This window comes from Somniosus microcephalus, chromosome 13, assembly GCF_052327205.1.
Source record: "Somniosus microcephalus isolate GS21.2 chromosome 13, FLI_Smic_1.0, whole genome shotgun sequence".
NCBI lineage: Eukaryota > Metazoa > Chordata > Chondrichthyes > Squaliformes > Somniosidae > Somniosus > Somniosus microcephalus.
The window spans coordinates 120,632,711-120,644,345 of record NC_140999.1 but is presented as its reverse complement, the minus strand read 5'-3'; positions in this window follow the sequence as shown (position 1 = coordinate 120,644,345).

Below are 11,635 nucleotides of genomic sequence, written 5' to 3'. Positions count from 1 at the left end.
ATAATTATGTAACTTTGCACATTCTTTCCATTTGACATTTACGAGTCCGTAAGAAGAAATCACACCTAATGGTTGTCTGTGATGGGTACACTCGTATTTGTCTGTGACGAGTGTGCCTGTAACTGTCTATGGTGGTTATACCTGTGTTTGTTACGAGTATGCCTGTATATATCTGTGACGAGCATATCCGTCTTTTTCTGTAAGGGTGTGCTTGTATTTGTCTGTGAGGAGTATACCTGTATTTGTCTGTGAGGGGTATACCTGTGTTTGTCTGTGAGGAGTATACCTGTATTTGTCTGTGAGGACTACACTTGTATTTGTCTGTGAGCAGTATACCTGTATTTGTCTGTGAAGGGTATACCAGTGTTTGTCTGTGAGGAGTATACCTGTATTTGTCTGTGAGGGGTATACCTGTGTTTGTCTGTGAGGAGTATACCTATGTTTGTCTGTGAGGAGTATACCTGTATTTGTCTGTGAGGACTACACTTGTATTTGTCTGTGAGCAGTATACCTGTATTTGTCTGTGAGGGGTATACCAGTGTTTGTCTGTGAGGAGTATACCTGTATTTGTCTGTGAGGAGTATACCTGTATTTGTCTGTGAGGAGTATACCTGTATTTGTCTGTGAGGACTACACCTGTATTTGTCTGTGAGGACTACACCTGTATTTGTCTGTGAGGAATATACCTGTATTTGTCTGTGAGGAGTATACCTGTGTTTGTCTGTGAGGAGTATACCTGTATTTGTCTGTGAGGGGTATACCTGTATTTATCTGTGAGGGGTATACCTGTATTTGTCTGTGAGAAGTATACCTGTGTTTGTCTGTGAGGAGTATACCTGTATTTGTCTGTGAGGGGTATACCTGTATTTATCTGTGAGGGGTATACCTGTATTTGTCTGTGAGGGGTATACCTGTGTTTGTCTGTGAGGAGTATACCTGTGTTTGTCTGTGAGGAGTATACCTGTATTTATCTGTGAGGGGTATACCTGTATTTGTCTGTGAGAAGTATACCTGTGTTTGTCTGTGAGGAGTATACCTGTATTTGTCTGTGAGGGGTATACCTGTGTTTGTCTGTGAGGGGTATACCTGTATTTGTCTGTGAGAAGTATACCTGTGTTTGTCTGTGAGGAGTATACCTGTATTTGTCTGTGAGGAGTATACCTGCATTTGTCTGTGAGGGGTATACCTGTGTTTGTCTGTGAGGGGTATACCTGTATTTGTCTGTGAGAAGTATACCTGTGTTTGTCTGTGAGGAGTATACCTGTATTTGTCTGTGAGGAGTATACCTGTATTTGTCTGTGAGGAGTATACCTGTGTTTGTCTGTGAGGAGTATACCTGTGTTTGTCTGTGAGGAGTATGCCTGTATTTGTCTGTGAGGGGTATACCTGTATTTGTCTGTGAGGGGTATACCTGTCTTTGTCTGTGAAGAGTATACCTGTATTTGTCTGTGAGGGGTATACCTGTCTTTGTCTGTGAAGAGTATACCTGTCTTTGTCTGTGAAGAGTACACCTGTGTTTGTCTGTGAGGAGTATACCTGTATTTATCTGTGAGGAGTACAGCTGTATTTGTCTGTGAGGAGTATACCTGTATTTGTCTGTGAGGAGTACAGCTGTATTTGCCTGGGAGGGGTATACCTGTATTTGTCTGTGAGGAGTATACCTGTAATTGTCTGTGAGGAGTATACTTATGTTTGTCTGTGAGGGGTATGCCTGTATTTGTCTGTGAGGGGTATACCTGTGTTTGTCTGTGAGGAGTATACCTGTATTTGTCTGTTATGGGTATACCTGTGTTTGTCTGTGAGGAGTACACCTGTATTTGTCTGTGAGGAGTATACCTGTATTTGTCTGTGAGGGATATACCTGTATTTGTCTGTGAGGGGTATACCTGTATTTTTCTGTGAGGGGTATACCAATGTTTGTCTGTGAAGGGTATACCTGTATTTGTCTGTGAGGGGTAGACCTGTATTTGTCTGTGAGGGGTATACCTGTGTTTGTCTGTGAGGAGTACACCTGTTTGTCTGTGAGGTGTACACCTGTATTTGTCTGTGAGGGATATACCTGTGTTTGTCTGTGAGGTGTACACCTGTATTTGTCTGTGAGGAGTATACCTGTGTTTGTCTGTGAGGTGTACACCTGTATTTGTCTGTGAGGGGTATACCTGTATTTGTCTGTGAGGAGTATTCCTGTATTTGTCTGTGAGGAGTATATCTGTATTTGTCTGTGAGGAGTATACCTGTATTTGTCTGTGAGGAGTATACCTGTGTTTTTCTGTGAGGGGTATACCTGTGGAGAGAGAAATCGAGTCTAAAACTCTCTCCACGGATGTTGCCTGGCCTGCTGAGTTTTTCCAGCATTTTCTGTTGTCATTTCGGATTTCCAGCAGCTGCAGTATTTTGCTATCGTAGGAGTATACTTGTATTTGTCTGTGAGGAGTATACCTGTATTTGTCCGTGAGGAGTATAGCTGTGTTTGTCTGTGAGGAGTATACCTGTATTTGTCCGTGAGGAGTATAGCTGTGTTTGACTGTGAGGAGTATACCTGTATTTGTCCGTGAGGAGTATAGCTGTGTTTGTCTGTGAGGAGTATACCTGTATTTGTCCGTGAGGAGTATAGCTGTGTTTGTCTGTGAGGAGTATACCTGTATTTGTCCGTGAGGAGTATAGCTGTGTTTGTCTGTGAGGAGTATACCTGTATTTGTCGGTAACGTGTGTATCTGTATTTGTGGTCTGACTTTTAAAAAAATATTATAATCCTGTTTGTCTAGGTCGGTTGTAAACAGGTCATTCTCACTCGCAGTCTCTCTGCCGCACTCTCTGCCGGACAGATGTCAGCTCAGGCGTTTCTGGAAAGCAAACAAAATACCGCCCGTACACAGCACCGACAAAACCTCGCCACTTAGCACTGGACAGGCTGGTTCGCAAACACAAATTACACTGACCGGGAATATTGGTCTACAGTTTAATTAAAATGGAACGCAATATATGTATTTACTGCCTTATGACATCTATTTCATATACGAACAGTCGTTAAGCTCAAGAAACAAGATAGGGAACTAGACGCGATTTTAAAGCCTGGTTTCTTATTACAAGCAGCTGCCGTGCATTGTGGGGATACTTTTCAAAGGAGGTAAGTCCGGAATGTTTGACAGGACAGGCGGTGAGTGAGAGGGAATCCGCGCTGCCGAGGGCCTGATGGCTGATGACAGCTCGCTCACTGAAGGAGGCCGATAACCGCTTCCCACAATATGTGCGGGGTTCGACTGAATGCATCGGATTTGCAGCAAACACCTATGTCGCGCACAGTTGATACACTCCGGGTAAGATACTCGGTGTAAAACAGGGCCCACTGGCCAATCAGCAGCATCAAGGAGACTAACGCAGACCCCACCTCATCCCTCTCTTTCAGCAATTTCTGCTTTTATTTCAGACTTACAACGTTACTTTTGTATATGGGCACTTGGTAGAACACATTGACTTGCACTGATAACAGAGCAGTCCAGCAGTAGGGCTTCCAATGCAGGCCACAGGTCTGGGCATGGAGGTGAGTAAGATTTCCGCTGGGAGCCCATTTCGGGAAATTCGCATCTCCCCCCAGCCAGTGATTTTACGACCATTAAGATTAATGGTCCGGAAATTAAGGGACTGGGGGGTGCGGAATTCTCCATATGGGCTCCCAGTCGGCGCCAGGAGCGCTGAAGCAGAAAATCCCGGGCAAAAATGTTCCTCTGTTAGTTACTTCCATGGAAATCGGAAACACATTCTAGAGTTTAAACCCCCCCAAAAAACCTTTAGGATTCGGCTAGAAACACTCAGCGGAGGAAATCTTCACAAAAGCCCTTCCTGGAGAGGGCTGATTTATATGGTGCCATGTGTGCATGTGGTTAGACCAGTTCTTACTGCAAAAATGGATGGGTCGAGACTTTATGGAGGTAACCGTTCGGCAGGAGATGACCAAAATTAGCACAGTAATGGATTTTCATGAGCTGGAAGTGTAGGTCCAATTTTCCTATGTTTGCGCTAATTTACTATCTAAAATCGGCTCACTGAGGCGGGTTGGATAAGACACAAGAGAGTGGTTATTTTGAAGATTTAGATAAACGGCCTTGTCTAATAGTTTGAAGATTTCAATTTTCCCCAAACAAGGTGAGAATGTAAAATGTTCACCGGCGCCATTTACTGAGCTAACGAGCGAGAACTCCGCAGCCAGGGTCTCACCAAGCCCAGGGAGGTAGTCGTTCTTTAAATGGCTGTGTTTTCTTAAGATGCTGGGGAGATATCTGCCCGGCTTTCCCGACCTTTCCTTCAATGTGCTTCATCATGGCCACGGATTCTTCGACAGCACAGGTACCATTTCCTGTAAGGTAAGTTGAAGAACTCAAAGAAAAACAGAAAATGCTGGAAATACTCAGCAGGTCAGGCGGCATCTGTGGGGAGAGAAACGGAGTTAACGTTTCAGATCCATGACCGTTCATCAGAACTGGCTTGATGTTCGGTAGTGGGGTCATGGTCCAGGGGGAGGTAGGAGGAGGTGTCAAAGAGTTGGTGTTCAGCCTCCGCAGGGTAGAGGTCCTTGGCCAAACAGCAACAGCACCACCCTTGTCAGCAGGTTTAATGACAATGTTGGAGTTGCTGCCTGACCTGCTGAGTATTTCCAGCATTTTCTGTTTTTATTTCAGATTTCCAGCATCCGCAGTATTTTGCTTTTGTATTAAGTTCAAGAACTCACCTGCTTGGGCTATAATAGTGAGCCGGTTTAAAGTTTGGAGGAGCAGGGTCTCTCAACCAACTTAATTACCGCTTTCGGTGACGGAATCCAATCCTTCTCCCGATGGGGTCCGAAGTTTTTGATTCACCGCCATCAGCTTTGGCAGACAATTGCAAGGCGCCCACCCAACCTCTGTGAAAGAGACAAGAAAAGTTACAGAAAAGGTCACATCATCACAATCAAACCACCGGTTTTGGATATCCAAGTTACAGCAACAGGAAACGTGCAGTTCATTAATCTATCAGGTAGAGGAGGATATATACAATATCGCTTTTCATTATTAGTGTACCAGAACATGAATATAAGTACAGCAGAAATGTTATATTGAGATCAAAATACAATCCCCATGCATAGTATATGTTCCTCTTAGGCATTAGAGAAACACCTTATTTATATATAATTATACAATTCAATACACTCCTCATTTTGCATGGCTGTTTCCAGTGATTGTGTCATTACTTATTTATAATTGAATAAATGCCAAACAGCAATTGTTAAATCAAGAGATTGGGGTCGATTTTCCCGAAGCTGCCGGGAAGAAGGCGGGACTACAACTTTCGGGTTTTAGACCCGCCTACATCGACGTCCGGCCAATCCGCGCGATTTTCCCTTGATTAACCTTGTTGAGCCTGCCCAGCGGGCTCAGCAGGCCAATTAAGGGCCACCCGGCAACAGGTGACGTCACAGACTGCAATTTCATCTGTCAAGAGTTCTTGACAGATGAAATATCAGTGTTTCCCAGCTGTTTGAAGCTGCCAAACACTGACAGTCTGAGTTCTAACATGAGTCCTTCTGCACAGACTCAGTTAGAACTCTCAGCAGCACTCAAAGCTGAAGGCTGTCACTTTTGAAAGATCGCAGCCATTCAGCTTTCAGTGCTGGCTGAGTGATGCGCTCCCGACGCCTACAGGAAGAAAGGCTGTTAAGATAAGTACAGGTAAGTAAAAGTTCTTTACACACTTTAGACACACCAAACACACTTACCTTTGCACTCATGCACCCATCACTCACCTGAACACCGACATCGCGACCCCTCCAACTCCTTCAACTCAACGGCCCGCCTGCTCTAACCTAGCGTGGTTTGGAGCCATCAGGAATCCCACACGACACCCCTCAAAATAGGGATTAGGCTAAAAACTGCCTGTTAACTACCTGTTAACAGGCAGTTAATTGGCACTAATCCCTTCCCGCCTGGGGTCGGCGGGTCCCAGTGCGGGGCGGGTACCCGCCACCTCTGAAACTTGCGTGGAGCGGGGTTTTGAGCGGGATGGTGTCGGGACCCCCGAATTCGGGATTTCCCCCCCCCACTCACCTGAAACCCCGCCTGACGGCTCCAGGAAAATTGACCCCATCTTTCAGTGGCACCGGACAGTTTGGCGGAAAAGAGACAGTTTGGCTTTAAACAATCGCACTTCCTTACCATTACACGGGTGTTTAAATTGTTACAGAGCCAAACAGATGTCATTGTGCTGTTTATTTTGCCCGGAACATTACAAACTAGCCGATGAACCTCCTTGCAATACCAACCATTGGCTTTGTTCCACTATTTGGGTTTCCAAAGAGAAAGCTGCTTTCACCGAAACTTTCTCTATTATTTGTAGTAATATATTACTGTCAACTTTGAGTCCGTGATAGCACTCTTGCATCTGAATTGGAAGGTTGGGGATTCAAGCCCCACTCCAGGATTCAAGCACACAAAGGTTGAAACTTCAGTGCAATACTGAGGGAATGCTGCATTGTCAGAGGTGGCATCTTTTGGATGATACCATAAACCAAAGCTCCCTCTGCCTGGTGGATGCAATAGATCCTATGATACTATTTGAAGAGGGGTAAGGGATTTCTTCTGGTTTTCTGGCCAACATGTATCCTTCAACCAACAGCACCAAAAATAGGTTAACTGTCAATTCATCTCATTCCTGTTTGTGGGACCTTGCCATGTACACATTGGATTCCCATTGCCTTACAGTGTTCAGACTTCAATTATAAATTTATGTTCACTGTGGCTTAATAACATGCTCTGGGACATCCTGAGGACATGAAAGTCACTATATAAATTTATGTATGGAACGTCCATAAGTATGAATGGGGATCACTTAAAAAATACATGAACACATGAAATAAGTTTTAAAAAATTACATATTTAAAATGAATTAAAATGCCATTTAGTTAAATATTTTAAACAAAAATTTAATTTTTTGAAAAAAAATTATGGCCTAGAAATTCAGTTGGTTGCGCCAGCCGCTAGCGCCTTAAGAGGGCGAGAAGTGGGGCGCTAAGCGACTAGCGACCGGGCGGGGTGCGATCTGCGCCTCTCGTAAAATTCAGTAATAATTTAGCGGCGGCGCAAATCCTGATGTCATTTCATGGTGCAACGCCCTTTGTGCACCCCGAACCGGAAATTCAGTGGCGCCGGCCTATTGTGCGTCTGGCGCCCCCAGCGACTGGTAAAGGGGAATGGTTGCCAGTCGCTGCGGGGCGTGGGGGGCGCTAATTAAAGGGGACTCCTCCTGCAGTATAAATGTCAGCCATTTTGCTGCACTCCTTCTTTGTGAGACACTGATATTTGGAGAGAGACAAAGGGAGAGAGCTTTCTGGTTTGAATCAACACTCGCTCAGGTGCTTCTGGCTTCAGGCTTCAGGCCAGAGCTTTGCACTTGTAATTAACTTTCAGTGCCATAGCATTAATTCGATACATCTAATGGGGGCTGCAATGGGTGCAAACGTTGGCTTACTGCATTTCATTCAGAGGGCTCAGAGACGCCGTGAGAGACTGCCAGTCGTGGCCAGATGGAGAAGGGCCAACAGGCGTCAGCACAGGAGGCCTTACCCACCCAGGGTATACCGCCAGCAGTTCTCATATCTGAACATGTCTGAGGAGCAGTGTGTTCAGAGGCTGCAATTCAGAAGGGAGGTGGTCACAGAGATCTGCCACCTGCTTCAGAGAGATCTGCAGCCACAGCTGAGGAGCAGGACGTCTCTGTTGGTGGCAGTGAAGGTGACAGTGGCTCTCAACTTCTATGCCGCCGGCTCCTTCCAATCCGCTACTGTGGACATTTCCAACATCTTCCAGTTTGTGGTACATTGCTGCATCCACCAGGTGACCAATGCCCTTTTCAGAAGGAGACGTCAGTTCATCTCCTTCCCCATGACCCTCGACAAGCAGCAAGAGCATGCAATGGAATTTGCAGCATTAGCGGACTTCCCCATGGTGCAGGGCGCCATTGACTGCATGCATGTGGCTTTGCGGGCACCTCTGGAGAATGCCGAGGATTACCGCAACCGGAAGGGCTACCATTCGCTTAACGTGCAGTTGGTGTGTGACCACAGGCAGCTCATACTAGCTGTCAATGCCCGCTTTCCAGGCAGCAGCCACGATGCCTTCATCCTGTACCAGACATCTGTGGTAGACCTTTTCCAGGCCCAGCCTCACCCACGAGGATGGCTTCTCGGGGACAAAGGCTATCCTTTGTGAACCTGGCTGATGACCCCGCTCCGTGCGCCCAGCACCCCTGCAGAACAGCGATACAATGACAGCCATCAAGCAACCAGGAACATCATTGAGCGCACAATTGGCATGCTCAAGCAACGGTTCTGCTGTCTGGATCGTTCCAGGGGAGCCCTACAGTACTCACCTGAGCTAGTCTCCCATTTCGTTGTCGTGTGCTGCATGCTGCACAACCTGGCTAGCCGCAGGACTCAGCCACTGCCAGGAGACATTGGAGGACCACCAGAGGAGGAGGAGGAGGAGGAGGACCAGGATGGGAGGGAGGCAGAAAGTGCAAGGGCCGTCCGTCTGCGGCTTATTGCAACTCGGTTCGAGGCTGTCTCTCAGGGAATGGCTTGTGCCAATGAAGGAAGATGAATGTAGCCGCTCCGCAAGCCCTCAGCCGATCAAGGCAACCAATACTTCCAAAAGCAAACATGGACAGTGCGATTAAAGAAAATGTTTTACTCTTATAACTCTGTGCCCTTCCCGCATGACAAACTAATTCAGAGAAACCCCCCAAACAAAAACACACCAGTCTCGGCCTTTATATAAAAAACAAATACACCAGTCTCAGCCTTCATATAAAAAACAAAAACGCCAGTCTCGGCCTTCATATAAAAAACAAAAACGCCAGTCTCGGCCTGTTTATAAAAAAGAAATACAACAGTCTCGGCCTGTTTATAAAAAACAACAAAATTGGCCAGACCTTCTACTTTTTCACCTGCGAGGGTGATCCGTCTCGCTTCCGGGCATGGCCCCTACCCGCCCTGCAGCTCCTCCTCAATGGGACCCCAGTGGCTGCAGCAAGGCTTGGGGAAGGCTGCTGAGGGTTAGTTGGTGAGACAGCCAATGCCCTTGGGGGTTGGCCTGGACCAGCTCTGGGCCTGGAGGGCCCGGCTGTGGACTGCTCCAACTCAGCTTGGGTGGCAGCAGTCTGTCCTACGGGTGGTGGCAGCTGCAGTGGAGGAGTGACAGTGTTGGCTGCAGGAATGCTGCCAACCTGACAGAGCACAGGCACTGCCTGGTCGGCTGATTCACTGGCACTCGCACGGGCCAGCACTGCAGCATGCGCAGCAATCTGCTGAAGCACAGACTGCTGGGCTGCTGCAGTGCGGCGGGTGCTCCGGTGATGCCTGGCCAAGCCAGCGAGGGTGGCAGCAGTTTTTGCCCGTGTGGCCCTGGTCTGTGTCTGGATGACACCAGCCAGTGAATGCACAGCACGACTGAGCACTTGGCTGGAGGCCGCCTGTACTGCCGCGAAGTCCTGCAGACTCCTGGCCTGTGCTGCATGGAATTCCTGCAGACTCCTGGTCTGTGCTGCCCCGAATTCTTGAACACTCCTTGCCAGAGACTCTATGGAGTCTGGCATCCTTGCCACTGCAGCCATGAGCTCAGTGTGCCTGCGCTTAGCCTGGGCGCCCATTTCCACAAGGAGCCGTACCTCCTCTGTGCTCACTGTAGCAGGACTGGAGGCCACACTCTCCCTCCGGGGAGAAGACTGCCGAGCTTCCCCACCCCTCCCGCGTTGCTGCAGCCCGCTGGTCCCCGGAGCATCACTCTCCTCCGACACTTCCCCCCTGCTCCCCTCCAGGGAAGACGTGTCCCCAGCATGGCCATGGGCTGCCTCGGCCGAAGGTGTCCCTGATGGGGTGGCTTCCTCTTCCTCCTCCTCTAGGTCTGAGTCCGACACAGTGCCAACTTGAGGGGCCGCCTCCTCACTTGGCGAGTCACCATCTGAAAGCAGGGAGGCACAAGAGTTGCTTTAGAGTGAGGACAGGACGGCAGCGAGGGAGGCATGAGTGCTGCTATGCACTGCATTGGTTCGATTGTGGCAAAGGATGCTGGCGTGAGGCGCAGGTGGAAAGAGAGAGGTCAAAAAGGTGAGGACCTTACCATTGGTGCCCAGAACAGGGTCGGCATCTCCAGTCGCGACGGGGCCAATCAGCCGGCCTGCCATGATCTGCTCCACTCGCAGCTCTAGGTCGCTGAGCTGCTTAATGTCAGGACGGCCTCCCCCGGTCTGGCGCTGCTGTCTCCGGTTGTGCGCCAGCTTGCCCTGCAAGAGAGAGGACGGCCTCTAAGTACAGTGTGAAGCCCTGATCTTGCCTGCACAGCCTCCCATGATGGAATAGCCCTGACAGTGTGAAGCCTTCATCTTGCCTGCACAGCCTCCCATGGTGGAATAGCCCTGACAGTGTGAAGCCCTCATCTTGCCTGCACAGCCTCCCATGGTGGAATAGCCCTGACAGTGTATAAACTCCTGAATATGCAAGTGCTTTTCATGACAGTCCCATTGCTGCTGGATGAGGGCTGGGCAGTAGGGCTTTCACGTCCCTTTGGCCATCAACTGAGGAGCACATGCAGGGATGAGGAGGATACTGTAAAGGGTACTCACCCTGAAAACCCGAGTGAGGTCGTTGAATTTTTTACGGCATTGGAGGGGAGTCCTGGCAACCACGCTGTTGGAGGCGATCCTGCTTGCCACCTCCCTCCAGGCTTTCCGATATTCGGAGGACAGCGGCCTCCTGCCACCTTCAGGGAACAGAACATGGCACCTGCGCTCAACTGCACCAACCAGCACCCTCAGGTCACCCTCGCCGAAGCGCTGCGCTCTCTCCCTTGGCTTCTCCATTCTCCTGGGCGTGGAGCAGTTGAATTAGCACTGTTCAGGCCTTCCCTCAGGGCTGCAGTGTGCAGGGCGTGGCAGCCAAACAATTCCACCCTCCACCTTTAAGTGCTGACCGGCGCCTGACTGTCTGCCTTCAATCAATAACTCGCCGCACCTGCGCTGCGCCCGCCCTTGGTGGTAGCGCCTCGGATCGCCGGTTTGGCACCTTATGATACTCATGCATCACCTGCTTTAGCGCTGCAGCAACCTCTTGGGGCGATGCAACTGAATATCGGCGAAGGTGGCGCTAAGTTGCGCCGGGCGCAAAGTTTTGCGACCGCCCAGCTGAAACACTTCAAACGCGGCTATACTGAATTTCTAGGCCTTGTAGGATTCACAAAATTGGACTTTACATTAATAAGGGTCAAATGGCAGAAGAGGCCATGATTTTAAAGACTGTTTTAAAAGAAGCCCAGAAAAAGGGGCATACAAAATGGCCACCATACCATGTGACCGGCTTATTGGGACACTTTAAAATGGTTCCTGCGCAACCGCAGACAGCTTTGTGGATTCAACCCACAGTAAGTTCTGGAAGCCGTTTCTGAGAGAATGAAACCAGACCCACACATATACATATGGATTAGATGCAGATCCAGTCAAGATCGGCCTGGAGACAGAGGCCATCTAAATGTTGACCCAGACAAAAGGGGACAATTTCATATTCATGAAAACAGCACCCAGGACTAGATAACGAGATCAGCAGGAGATTAAAAAC